Raw genomic sequence first — 12,375 nt, 5'->3', positions numbered from 1 at the left:
GCTTTCACAAAGGCAGGATGGGAAAAAAAGGGGAAAAAAAGAATATCCTTCCGTTAAGAACAAAATCCCGCAACATGGCAGTATCCCCCTCCATTGATTTTCCTGCTTTGCAATGGTTAAAAATCAAGTTGAGAACATTTTCTCTGCAAGCCTGTCAGAAACAAGCACCGTCCTTGGCTGGAGAGCTAACAAAGCATTTGGGTAAAATGCAGAATTTCCCAGGCTCAGCCACTCAAATGCAAATACAAGCACTGCTAGACCCCGCGACAGAGCCAAGTACCATTCCCACCCATTATCTTAAATACAAAGACAAAAAAATTATGTATTTTAATCAGCATGTAAACCCCTATTTAGGCACCTAACAGGCCAGGTACTCTCACTTCCATAGGAGCAATCCCAGAGTCAAGCCATTTATTTACAGATCAGACTGGAAATTTTAGAGCCTATTATTTAAGGCACGCGCTTTTCAAAGAGATCTTGGCCAAAGTGTTTCCTTTTCACAGCAAATCTCTCCCATTTCCCTGCCCAGAACCATCCTGAATAATTTTGCAACCATGTTATTTAAAACGAAGAGCATCACATCATGTTTGTGTTTTAAGCCATGGGAGTATGGGGGGTGCTAATGAAAAAGAGAATTTTAGGGCCGTATCCCACTAAGGGGGTACTTTGGGATTGCTTCTGCCTGCTGCAGTCACTTCCAAGCGGGAAGGAGCTTTCCAGGAAAGTGAAGCCCACCATCCGTCGTACCACTGAAACTACCGAGGGACCGGAGGGATGCCCAGAGTCCCTCGCCGGTGCTGCAAAAAACAAGAGGGGAGAAAAAAACCCCAACCCCTCCATCTACTCTAAACTGTCCTGAGTCGATTATGTTAAAAAAAGAGTTCAAAAAACGGGCAGAGGTGGCACTTTGGGACAAGGTTTAGTGGGCATGGGGGTGTTGGGTTGATGGTTGGGCTGATGATCTTAGAGGTCCGTTCCAACCTTAGTGATTCCTGGTTTTACTTCCATTAAAAAATACTCCAGCCACCAAGCCAGGAAGCATGAAATTGCTCCTCTCCCCTTAACTGGTTTAGTGGTGGAGTTGGCAGTGTTAGGTTAATGGTTGGACTGGATGATCTTAAAGGTCTTTTCCAACCTAAACCATTCTATGATTCTATGCGGGAACTGACCTGGAAAAGCATTCACCTGGGCATGAAGCCATCCTACTGCAATGATGAAAGGCTGCAAAAAGGTTGGGGAGCTCTGAAATACAGCTTGGGTTGGAAAAAAAAGGAGATTATGGGTCATGCTTGAGCTTGGAAGAAAGAGTTTCGGAGCTCTCCTCTGCAGCCGGTTGTCCATGCCCAAGCCCCTGTGTTGTTTCCAGCTCTGTTTTTTGCATGTTATCGCCCGAAAATGCTCAGCACGGAGATGTGCAAAGCTTCGTCTTCGGGATGCCCTGAGGAAAGCAGCCCCCGGTCCCAGCGCCGCTGCACGTCGAAGCCTCCAGCTGTAGCCGCAAGGGAGGCCAGGAGACGGAGCGGGAGCTGGCCGCGTTGCAGCCAGGCTGTATTTTCCCACCAAGAGGAACGCTGAACAAGACAGTCAGTCATTATCCTAACGAGGAGAGGTTACAGGGTTCGTATCTCACCCTGGCCCCCCGCGCAGCGGCTGTGCCGGCAGCAGTGGGAGTTTGCTCTACGCTCCCAGCTGCGAGAATATAATGAATATAATTAAAACCTGGAATTTGGTCCCCAGCACGTGAGCTGAACGAGCTGCATCCCCACGCCCGTGCCAGCACCTTTCCTGACTGCAAATACGCGGGGAAACGTCAGGCTCTGCTCCCCCCTCGCCCCATCCAGGGCCACACCATGAGCCGATTAACCAGAAGCGTTTTTCCACATTTGTCAAGGGATGGCTGCCATTACAGACGGTGCATTCCAAAAATTACTTTTTTTTTTTTTTTTTTTTTTAAATTTATTAAAGCACAACTTCCCTGACAGGTCACATCCCTGGGTTTATTTCCCTGTTTGCAGACACGGTGAGCATCACGGGACCGGCGCGTGGCCTGTCCCCTCCTGGGGAGGACACCCCGACGGCCTCCCTGCGATTCTATTTTAAATAACAACCTGTGCTTTTCCCTTTTTTTTTTTGTATCCTGCTATTTTAAATAACAGCCTGTGCACCACCACCAACCCCGCTGTGCCTGTCACGTTTGGGTGTTCTGATTTTAGGTGACCCCCAGGGATGGATCCCGCTAGCCTCGGTGTTCCCGAATCCAGAGGTTGGGCACCTCTGGATTTAATTCTCGTATCGCATGTCTCGCATCCCAAACCATCATCCGGCACAGCTTGAATTTAGTCTTTTTTTATTTCTCTATTTATAGATATTTATTTATATAATATTCATATATTTTATTTATTTTTATATATAAGCTTTATTCAAGCTTTAGTTTAACCCTGATTTATTATGATGACGCACACATTACCGTGCCAAACGCCATCCCTGCACCCACTAACCAACAGTGAGTTTCACCGCGCAACTTTTTGACCATTTCTAGCAATAAATACCTAGCGCATGAACCCTGACGGCTCTTCGCATTCCCGTTTATCACAGCCAGCTTACCTCATGGAGAAAAAATCTGCTGGGACAACCAGGGTCATGCGCAAGGGACAAGACGCAGCACAGCCTAAAATGAGGAGTTCCCCGGGTATTTTGCTAGCAAGGTTTATACTCTGATGTTTATTTATGGTGCATTAGGAACTGATACAACCTCTCAGCTGAAACCATTCAGAGAGGCCAAGAGAAGGGCTCCGGGCCAAGCTCGGCTCCTGAAAGCAATCTACTGGAGACGGCCCAAAGCTTGACCATCTGATTTCAACGCGACTTTTTATAGTCCCTCAGTCGTTCGTGACGCTATCGTCGGATTACAAAGGGTACGGGCAAGTTTTCGGCAGCTGCTTCGAAACGGCGCACGGCCGCTGGGCACGGCAAAAGCAGCGGCATCCTCGCGATGCCGCAGCATCCCCGCAGCCGAGCACGTTTCCCATTGATAAGCTGCAAATCTCTCCCGAACGGCGGTGTCCGCTGGACATACCGTCATCTCCGAGACTTTCCAAACCCACTGACGCCAACTGAGGGTTGCAGGGGAAATAAAATAAAGCCCACCATGCTAAAAAGCAGAGAGCAGAAAAGCAGCGAGAGCGCGACGTTGGTTTTATTTCCCACCCCAGAATTAGGAAAAAGGTGAAAAGCAACTTTGCACATTTTCTGGCTGCATGCTTCGATCTTTCGGTAAACTGCTGGTGAAAAACATGTTTTACCGCCGCTTATGATTAAGAAGCATACAAAGGGTCTTAAAGCATGTTTTGACCAGAACTGGGCTTGGCAAACATGGTGTTTAGTTACTGTAGCTAAAGCAGAGCCTATCCCAGGGTGTAAGGGCTTGCAGATGGGAGGACTCCAGTCAACTGGAAACCAGGACAAGGAACTGCTCTAGACCCCCAGCCCCTGTTTTCTGGCCGTAAGAGCAAGAGAAAGATCCTTACAGGATCCAAGTGGTGCAAAAAAATTCAAGTCCTTTATATAGGTTTGGGCTTTTTACTAAGTCCCACTGCACCCGGAGGAGCCCATTTGCTGAGGTGGCTCAGCCGGGGTAAAACATCTCCCCAGGGTTTGATTTCAGCCTCAAATTCCCACCCGAAACCCTCGGTTAACTATTTCATCCACGTTTTCCAGCTGAAGCCAAACTGCTCCTGCCGAAGGTCACCTTGTAGGAAAATGGGGTCAGTGAAATGCGGGTGGACCAGGAGGAGGGACCTTCTGAACAAGGCTGAGGTGTTGACTCTTCAACTGATGCCTTGGTGGAGGCTGTGTTTGCTTTAAGAGACTCCTTGTCTGCACACACAAGACAGATGGCACTGGCAACATCTACTAGAATTTACTGTAAATGAGCCTTTTAGCATTTTATTTCTATTTATTGTGTAAGCATGTGAAAACCCAGCTATCCAGCCTCTTCCCGAGCGTCCCTGGCATTGCTGGTGGCAGCCGCCAGCAGAAACCATCTGCGATGACACGTGGCATGCTCCATACGGAGGGGAGAGCGCCAACCAAAATTTGGTCCAAAACCATTTTTCAGCTGGATCCAACCGGGCACTGTTCCGTCTTTTGAGATCTCCTCCAGCCCACACTGGACCAGCTGCAGCCGCGGCTTGAGCCCTAACGCTGCTGCAGCTCCATGTCCACGTCCCAGCAGAAGGGCTTCACCGAACTTAGGGGATTTGCTGCCCAGAGAGATGGTCGATGCCCCATCCCTGGAAACATTCCTGGTCAGGTTGGATAGGGCTCTGAGCACCCTGGTCTGGTTGGAGATGTCCCTGCTCACTGCAGGGGGTTGGGCTGGATGGCCTTGAAAGGACCCTTCCAACCCAAACCATTTCTTCTCCCATGTAGTTAGCGACAGGACGAGAGGAAATGGGCTTAAGCTGCACCAGGGGAGGTTTAGGTTGGAAATTAGGAAAAATTTCTTTACGGAAAGGGTGGTCAAGAATTGGAACAGGCTGCCCAGAGAGGTGGTGGAGTCACCATCCCTGGAAGTGTTCAAAAAACGGGTAGATGTGGCACTTCGGGACATGGTTTAGTCTAGTCTACCCTTGACTGGTTTATAGTAGACTTGGCAGTGTTAGGTTAATGGTTGGACTGGATGATCTTAAAGGTCTTTTCCAACCTAAACGATTCTATGATTCTATGATTCATTCTGTGATTCTATGATTTTATCAAGTGAGGGAAATACCCTTCGGTGAGAAGAGCACAAATATATGTATTTCATATATATTTCATTACAAAAATGCCAGTGGGACGGCGGCTTTCAACCTCCAAGAAAAAGAATTTCCAACTGTTGGATGAAGCTATTTTACTCCCTATAGCATCTTCTTTTCCATCTGCCTGCAAGAGCCTACTTGTGCCTGTGCTGTGTCCCGCTGAAGACAAATCCATGGCCTTTTTTTCCCTGTGTAATCCCTAATTTCTCATCCAGCCCCTGCAGAGCTCACCCAGCCCAGATCTCCCACCCAGAGACGAAGAGCAGAGCTGGGACGAAACCCTCCTTCTTCACAGGACACCGCATCAACTGCACCCAGAAAACTGGCTTGAAAGAAAAATATCCACCTTGCAGGGTGTAAAATTCACAATTTATGCTCTTTTGCATCGAATCCACCAAGTAAATCTTGCAGCCGTTGCACCTTTAACCACCAAGGTGTATTGCGATGGGAAAGCAGTTGTGGTCCGAGACGGGACCGAAATCCACGTGTCTTGGTGTGGAAGAAGGGGTGATTTTGCTGCTTTGTCCCCATCCAAGATGCAGGGTCCCCAAACCCCACCAAGCAGCACCCCAAGGGGTCGGGGGACACACAGTGACCATTTCGCTGCTCTGAGGCATGGGCTCTCGCTCCCACGAGAAATCAGATTTTCTTGCATCGCCTACACAAGCAACACGGCATCATCGACTGAAAATGCCGTCTAAGTGTGTACTGACTTCCCCAAAATTTAAAATGATGGGAAATCACACTAGTTTCAATATTCAGTTTTGATGTGTAAGAAAAATTAATCCTCCAAAGAAGCTCTTAGCATCCATTTTCCCACCTGATTTCTGGCTCCCTTAAAAGGCCAGAGAGCTGGTTCGCCTGGTTAGCTCTTGAAGCATAAAAAACTCCATAATTTTACTTGTAGCACAGACAGCACTTAGGAGAAATCCTCTCTTTAATGCTGATCCAGTTACCCTCTGTTAGGAAATGTGTTTTGAAGTGGGATATTTCTGCAGTGGATCACTGCTGTCTCAAAGCAATGACTCATAAAAATTACAGCCTTAGCGTATCAACATGACAATTCGTAGAAAAATGAGACCTCAAACCCCATTTCTCTCCCACTTCAGACTTTAAAAAAAAAAAACAAATGTATTTTTCTTTGGAATGACTGAATTCTATAGATCGTGTTTCCTGAATTTACAGAATTCCTGAGTTTACGGCATTAAGTATCTAACTTATCTTCAACATAAATTCACTTGAGAGAAAGTTTCGCAACACGGACCAGAGCCAAAAAAAAAGAAAAAAAAAAAAAAGAAGAAAAAAGGCTTATATAACTTTTGAAGTGCCTGGAGATAAGACCGTGGTTGTACCGGACGCTGGGCAGCATCTGATGGCGGAGCAGATCCTCACCCCCTTAGCACAGTTTACTAGGTTTGTACACCCGCCTACATTCAGAACATTTTATTATGGGTTCTTCACCTGCCTGGTTGCTTAAATATTTCTTTGGGTAAAAGCCAAGTTCTCCACTTGCTGCCCCGGGCCATCCAGCTATGTCAGGACATCCCGCAAAGCCTCCTGAGATGCCCAACGAGCGCCATGGGCGCAGACCAAACTGGGGCTGACCCTGGCAGAGGCTTTCCCAGAGCATTCCTAAACTCAGTGTGGAAAACCCAAGCGCCTGTTGACTTACTGACGCGCCGCTGAAGCAATCATCTGCAAAACCACCCGAAAAATGAGGTCAGTGGGCTCTGCGGCGGCGCGACCGCTGCTTGCAAATGCCGTCTGCAGGAGTGGTACCCAGAGCCGAAACCATCGGCCAGGAGGGACCCAGGAAGAGGAGGAGGAGGAGGCAGCCAGCGGTGATGGAGCCAAGCGTTATTGCAAGGCTAATTAAAAGGGCCATTGAAGAGACAGAGTCAAGAAACGCTGAAGGTTTGGATGGTTTTTTCCGCGAGTGGGACGAAATCCCCAAACTCCAGTTATCCCGATGCCTCTCAGAGCACAGACAGCACTCTGAGCCTTGCCTCTGAAGTGTCTGAACTGCAGCTAAAGTCACATTAAACTCAATTAAACTAAGCACCACAAACAAGAGAAAAAAATCCACTTACACTCTCTGCATCAGACCATAAAGAGCAATGGGAATAATCTTAAGGAAGGCGGTGGCATTGGCTTTGCCAGCACCTCCTAATGTCTTCAGGATGGAAGTCTATTTAAAGGGTCTCTGTCAACAGCAGAGTAAGGACGAAAAAATTCACTGACTCACGCAGCGACATACAACCTGATGCTACTTGACAGGCAGAACAGAGACCGGGGTGGGGAGGAGAAGGGGAATATTTTTTTCCATTTCAGTCACTTTGCAATTAAATCTCGTTATTTCCCTTACAGTCCAGTTTCTGGTGTTCATCTGGAGCCTACACAACAGCTGCAGCTGAATATAGGCAAGCAATAAAAGAGGAAAATAGCGAAATGAAGAAGTTGGCAGCAGTACACTTGGGCCTTGCAATTTAAAAAGCTGAGTACATTGCAATTTGGCCGACTCTCTAAATGGTAAGATTTCCTTCCACACCCATCCCCTAGACATATTTAGAAATAGCTGCGCTACTGCCAAACCCCTCTGCCTGTGGCAGCAGAAGGCAGCAAACCCTTCCGCAGCATTCCACCATGGCTGTCGCCGCGCCGCTACGGAACGCCGCCTCCGAGCATCTTCACGGTGCGACCGAGCACCCGGAGGCCGCAGCACGAGACGCTGCTGTCACCCCCCAAACGCCCCCCGAGATGCTCACACCTATCTACCAGGACTCCGTTTCAGCCCCGCTATTTTAAGAAAAATGCTACTGTATTTTCCAGCCGGGTGTGAAGGAAGAAAAAGAAAAGGTTTAAAGAGATTTGCAATGGGCGTTTGCAATGGGGAGGAGGAACTCCAGACAGCTTTGCCTGCTGGAAAGCAACCGTGCCGGGGCCGGGCTCCACGTGCTAACGGGCACAGGCAGAGCCCTGGGAACGCTGCGCATCTTGCAGTACCAAAGGGTTTCAGTTTTGCACCAAAAAAAAAAAAAAAAAAAAAAAAAAAAAAAAAGAAACAACCCAGCAGCTTTTAATAGAAGTTTTTTTGGCAACTGAGGGTGTGGAAATATTACAAATACTTCAGAAGTCAGAGGACGTTCTGTACTGGAGCGGAGACCATTTATAAAGAAAAAAAAAAAAAAGGTAGGGTCATATTCGGCGTCTAGACTGCTGGACGGTGCTGCCTGGCTCGGGCTGGGCTTGCATCACGCCGCCCCCGAACGCCACCGTCACCTCGTCTCGGGTTGCATTCGGTGGCTGGAGGACGCGAGGAAGACTGGCTATCGCCGTCCCATCCGTCACACAGCCGCGGGCACCTTCTGATTTAGGGACAGGGAAAGCAGCCCGTCACCTTTGCGGGACTCTCCGCATCCCATCCCTCCTGCCCCGGTCCCACCAGCTCCCCGGGATGGGACCACCCTTACCCTATGCAAGAGGGGTCCCCATTTCCCGGCATCCCTCGCCCCCGGGGAGCTGGGGACCGGAGCGAGACAGGATGCGGGCATGGAAAGCGCCGCTGCTCGGCACAGGATGCTCCGCAGACTTCGTTTTCCAAAACAGGTGATTAATTCATGCGAAGCTTTTCCAGGGTTACGAGGCAGGAGCTGGGTGTGATGTCCTACCAGCCTCTGAGGGAAAAGAAAAAAAAAAAAAAAAAGACCTGAAGGGAATTTCTTCATCTTGCACAGCCTCAGGGTGGGTAAGGGAGGGAGCAGGCATGAATTTTGGAGCGCTTCCTCCCAGAGCTGCTTCCTCCCAGCTCCGGCACCACGTCCTCCTCCCGGTGCTCCCAGCAGCACCGACCGCGACGATCTCTGCTCCTCTGCCCGGGGCAGCGCAGACCCCAAATCTTCACAGCCAGAAGCAGAGGAGAAGGACGCAAGCTTTTACCCCATCACAACATCTCCCCTGGCCCTGCGGCTCTGCAGCGGGCTCCGTTTCCCGCCGGAGAAGCAGCATCGGCGGGGCAGGAAATGCTGAGGTATGGGAAAAAACCTTCACCCTTGCATCTCGCTGTTTGCTTTTCCTCTCCCACGTGCCCACACAGCAGCGGCGGCTCCTGCCTGGAGTCCCTTACTGCTCCCAGGACACGGGGAAAAAAAATAGAGGCAGCAGCAGGAGAAAGGGGATGCTGTAAAGCAGCAGCTTAAGGGCATGAGCAGATGCAAGGCGTCCGCTGTCCTGGAATCAAATGAAGCCGTTGTGGAGGAAAAGAGGATTTTTCCGCTCGTAGGACGATGGGAGCTCTGCAATGCAACCGTTGTGGAGGAAAAGAGGATTTTTCTGCTTGCTGTTACGTAGGACGATGGGGTAGCGGGAGCTTTGCAAGGCAGCCACATCTCCTAGCTCCCCAAATCCCCCTTTCCAGTGAGGCTATTCCCACCCGCACCACTAAAGTGTTGATTGCGGCCACAGCAAATTGCATTTGTGTATTCCACGGGTCGTCTGCTGGGCAGAAATACCTCCCCAGCGGGATGCCGAGCGGAGGGGGGCACGCGGGAGCTCCGCAGGCAGCACCCCATCCCAACCTCCGCGCCCCGCTGCCCGTCAGGCCGGGCAGCACAAACCCCTGCCTCTCCAAAAAAAAAAAAAAAAGCGAAGTTTTACTTTCTCTTTCTCTGGTCTTTAATTGCAGATCAAAGCTGGCCCTTCAGGCCGGCGCTGCCTGCCAGCAGCTGCTCCTGGGCAGGCTTCCAGGCCACCCTTCCAGGCCATCCACTGCTCCTCTCCTCCTGCTGCTCCTGCCGCAGGCAGGGTCAATCCGTGCCGTTAACCCCTCCCGACCGGTTGCTGTGGGAATGGAGGGGCTGCAAGCTGGCGACTGGGAATGAGATGGGTTTTTTTTTTTTTTTCCCCGCCTTCGCACGACCTCCGAGAAAGCGAGGGATGCGCGAGCGGCTCCAGCATCTTCCCACAGCCACCTCCGGGCTGCCCCCGGGGAGCCGCAGCCCGGCCGGCGGCGGCAGCTGCCCTTTGCAATAGCTTCACTCTGCAGAAGAACAGAGATTTTTCTTTAAAAAGCAACCGCACGCTGCAGCGGTGACACCTCTGGGTACAATGTAAAGGGAATATAAGAAAAGGCACAACCCTAAATAATTCACCCAAGTGTGTTCCTGCTTGCGTATAGAGGATTTTATACATGCAACCAGCCAGAGTCCCGGCAACACGAGGAATTACTTAAATTACTCATTAATCATGCCGTATGCTGAAATTACTGAAGTGTGTAATTAAATGCTCCGGGGGCAAAGACAGCAAACAGTTACAGCCCAAATATGAGCAACTCACAAGCACAGTTCTGTCGGCTGGACATTGGTCCAGGCCACGCTGGACCCTAACTTTAGAAACCAAGGGATTTGCAGAGACAAGAGCTACGCTGTTACAGCAGGGACTGCTTCTTTCCCCTTCTACCTTGAAATACCTACTCAGTTTTCCCTGGGGAGACAATTAGCGTGATTAATACGGGGTATGAGAGCTCTCTGCAGCCGACGTGCGCAGAGATGCCGCGAAGGGCAGGAAAAGGTAATGGAGAAAAATGAGGCAGCTTAAACACCAACCTGGGGGGAAAAAAAATAATGAGGGAAACGGGTTGGGAAAGTGTTATAGCATGGTCTGCGAGACCCCGAGAGAGGGTTGCGTTGGAAGAAATGGAAAATGCAAGCTCCCCGGGCTGCCACAGGGAGCCGGGACGACCCCACCACCCTACAGCCCCTCTAATTTTTGGCAAGCCGCGGCGGGCACCGAGGTGCGGGCAGATATCCCCCACGCCTTCCAGGAACAAAAACACCCCGTGCGAATTCAGCGTGACACCCCAGGATGATTTTGTACGCCAGAAAGCAGCGGTCCCTCTCGGCCGGCGAGCGCGTGACCTCCCGGCCGAGATTAGCTCCTGCCTCCGTCGGCGCTCGGCTCCGGGACCCTGCGCTTGAGGACGCGTCTGACCCACGGCACGGCACCAAGGTCACGCACGCAGAGGAAGAAAGGACAGGCGGTGACCGGGATTTGCATGGAGTGGTTTGGTGTTTGCCCCAGATAGCTCTTAGTTCCTATGTCTCATATATATATATATATAAAAAATACATATATAAATAATAATAATTAAAAAAAAAGTCACGCTACTGCGAAGCTCTTCCCTGGACCACAAGGTATTTGGACACCTATTATATACAGCTATAATAGCTGTATTTGGACACTTATTATATATAGATTTATATACAATAGGTGTCCAAATACAGCTATTATAGCTATATATTTTAGAGGTGTCCAAATATACCTATTATACATACACCTAGGTATAATAGGTGTCCAAATACACCTATATATAGTAGGTGTCCAAATACACCTATATATAGTAGGTGTCCAAATATACCTATTATACATACACCTAGGTATAATAGGTGTCCAAATACACCTATATATAGTAGGTGTCCAAATACACCTATATATAGTAGGTGTCCAAATATACCTATTATACATACACCTAGGTATAATAGGTGTCCAAATACACCTATATATAATAGGTGTCCAAATACACCTATTATACATACACCTAGGTATAATAGGTGTCCAAATACACCTATATATAGTAGGTGTCCAAATACACCTATATATAGTAGGTGTCCAAATATACCTATTATACATACACCTAGGTATAATAGGTGTCCAAATACACCTATATATAATAGGTGTCCAAATACACCTATTATACATACACCTAGGTATAATAGGTGTCCAAATACACCTATATATAGTAGGTGTCCAAATACACCTATATATAATAGGTGTCCAAATACACCTATTATACATACACCTAGGTATAATAGGTGTCCAAATACACCTATATATAATAGGTGTCCAAATACACCTATTATACATACACCTAGGTATAATAGGTGTCCAAATACACCTATATATAATAGGTGTCCAAATACACCTATGCTATCCATATCACAAAGGTGTCCAAATACCTCTGCGGTCCAGGGAAGAGCTTCCCAGCCCCTCCAGCTCCAGCCTCGGCACCTCCCTGCATCCCAGTCCCGCCTTCCCTCGAGCCGACGTTGAGGCGACGTGGCCGTCTTCCCCGCAGCTCCGGCTCGCCGCAAAGGCAAGGGCTGAACAAAATTCAGTGGCTGTGTTCAGCCTCGTAGTTTCCGTCCGTCCTCAAACAGCGCAGGCTGGTAAGAGTCACTAAAAGGAGAGCGAAGGTTCCAGCAAAAAAATCCTGCTTTCCCCCAGATGGGGAACATTTATTTCACACGTCGGATTCGCGAGATGGGAACCACCCTCGACAGATGTGTCACCCCTGCCTGCTGCAGAGAACTCCTACCACAGCTGGCCTGCAGCTATCCGAGTGGCTTTTTCCCCTTCCCCATCTTTAAATATTAACATTATTCCGCTGGCTTGTTCATAAATACGCTGAGAGGCCCGGGGTTGAATAAATAGTTGCTTCAGGCCCATGTAAGGGTCTGACTGCTCGGCGGCGTCAGTGAAAGATCCCGTTACGTGATTAACTGTATCAGAATTTCCTGACGTG

At 49.2% G+C, this 12,375-nt stretch overlaps 1 protein-coding gene across 2 annotated transcripts in view; it reads right to left on the bottom strand.

Moving 5' to 3' along the window:
- The window catches only part of FERMT2 (FERM domain containing kindlin 2), a 55,591-nt gene that overhangs the window by 21,290 nt on the left and 21,926 nt on the right, over nucleotides 1-12,375 (bottom strand). The gene's annotated exons all lie outside the window — the stretch shown is intronic.

The sequence above is a fragment of the Pelecanus crispus genome, chromosome 6, assembly GCF_030463565.1.
Source record: "Pelecanus crispus isolate bPelCri1 chromosome 6, bPelCri1.pri, whole genome shotgun sequence".
Classification (NCBI taxonomy): Eukaryota; Metazoa; Chordata; class Aves; order Pelecaniformes; family Pelecanidae; genus Pelecanus; species Pelecanus crispus.
Note: the sequence above shows the minus strand (reverse complement) of the source record. Positions and strands in the feature narration are given on the sequence as shown.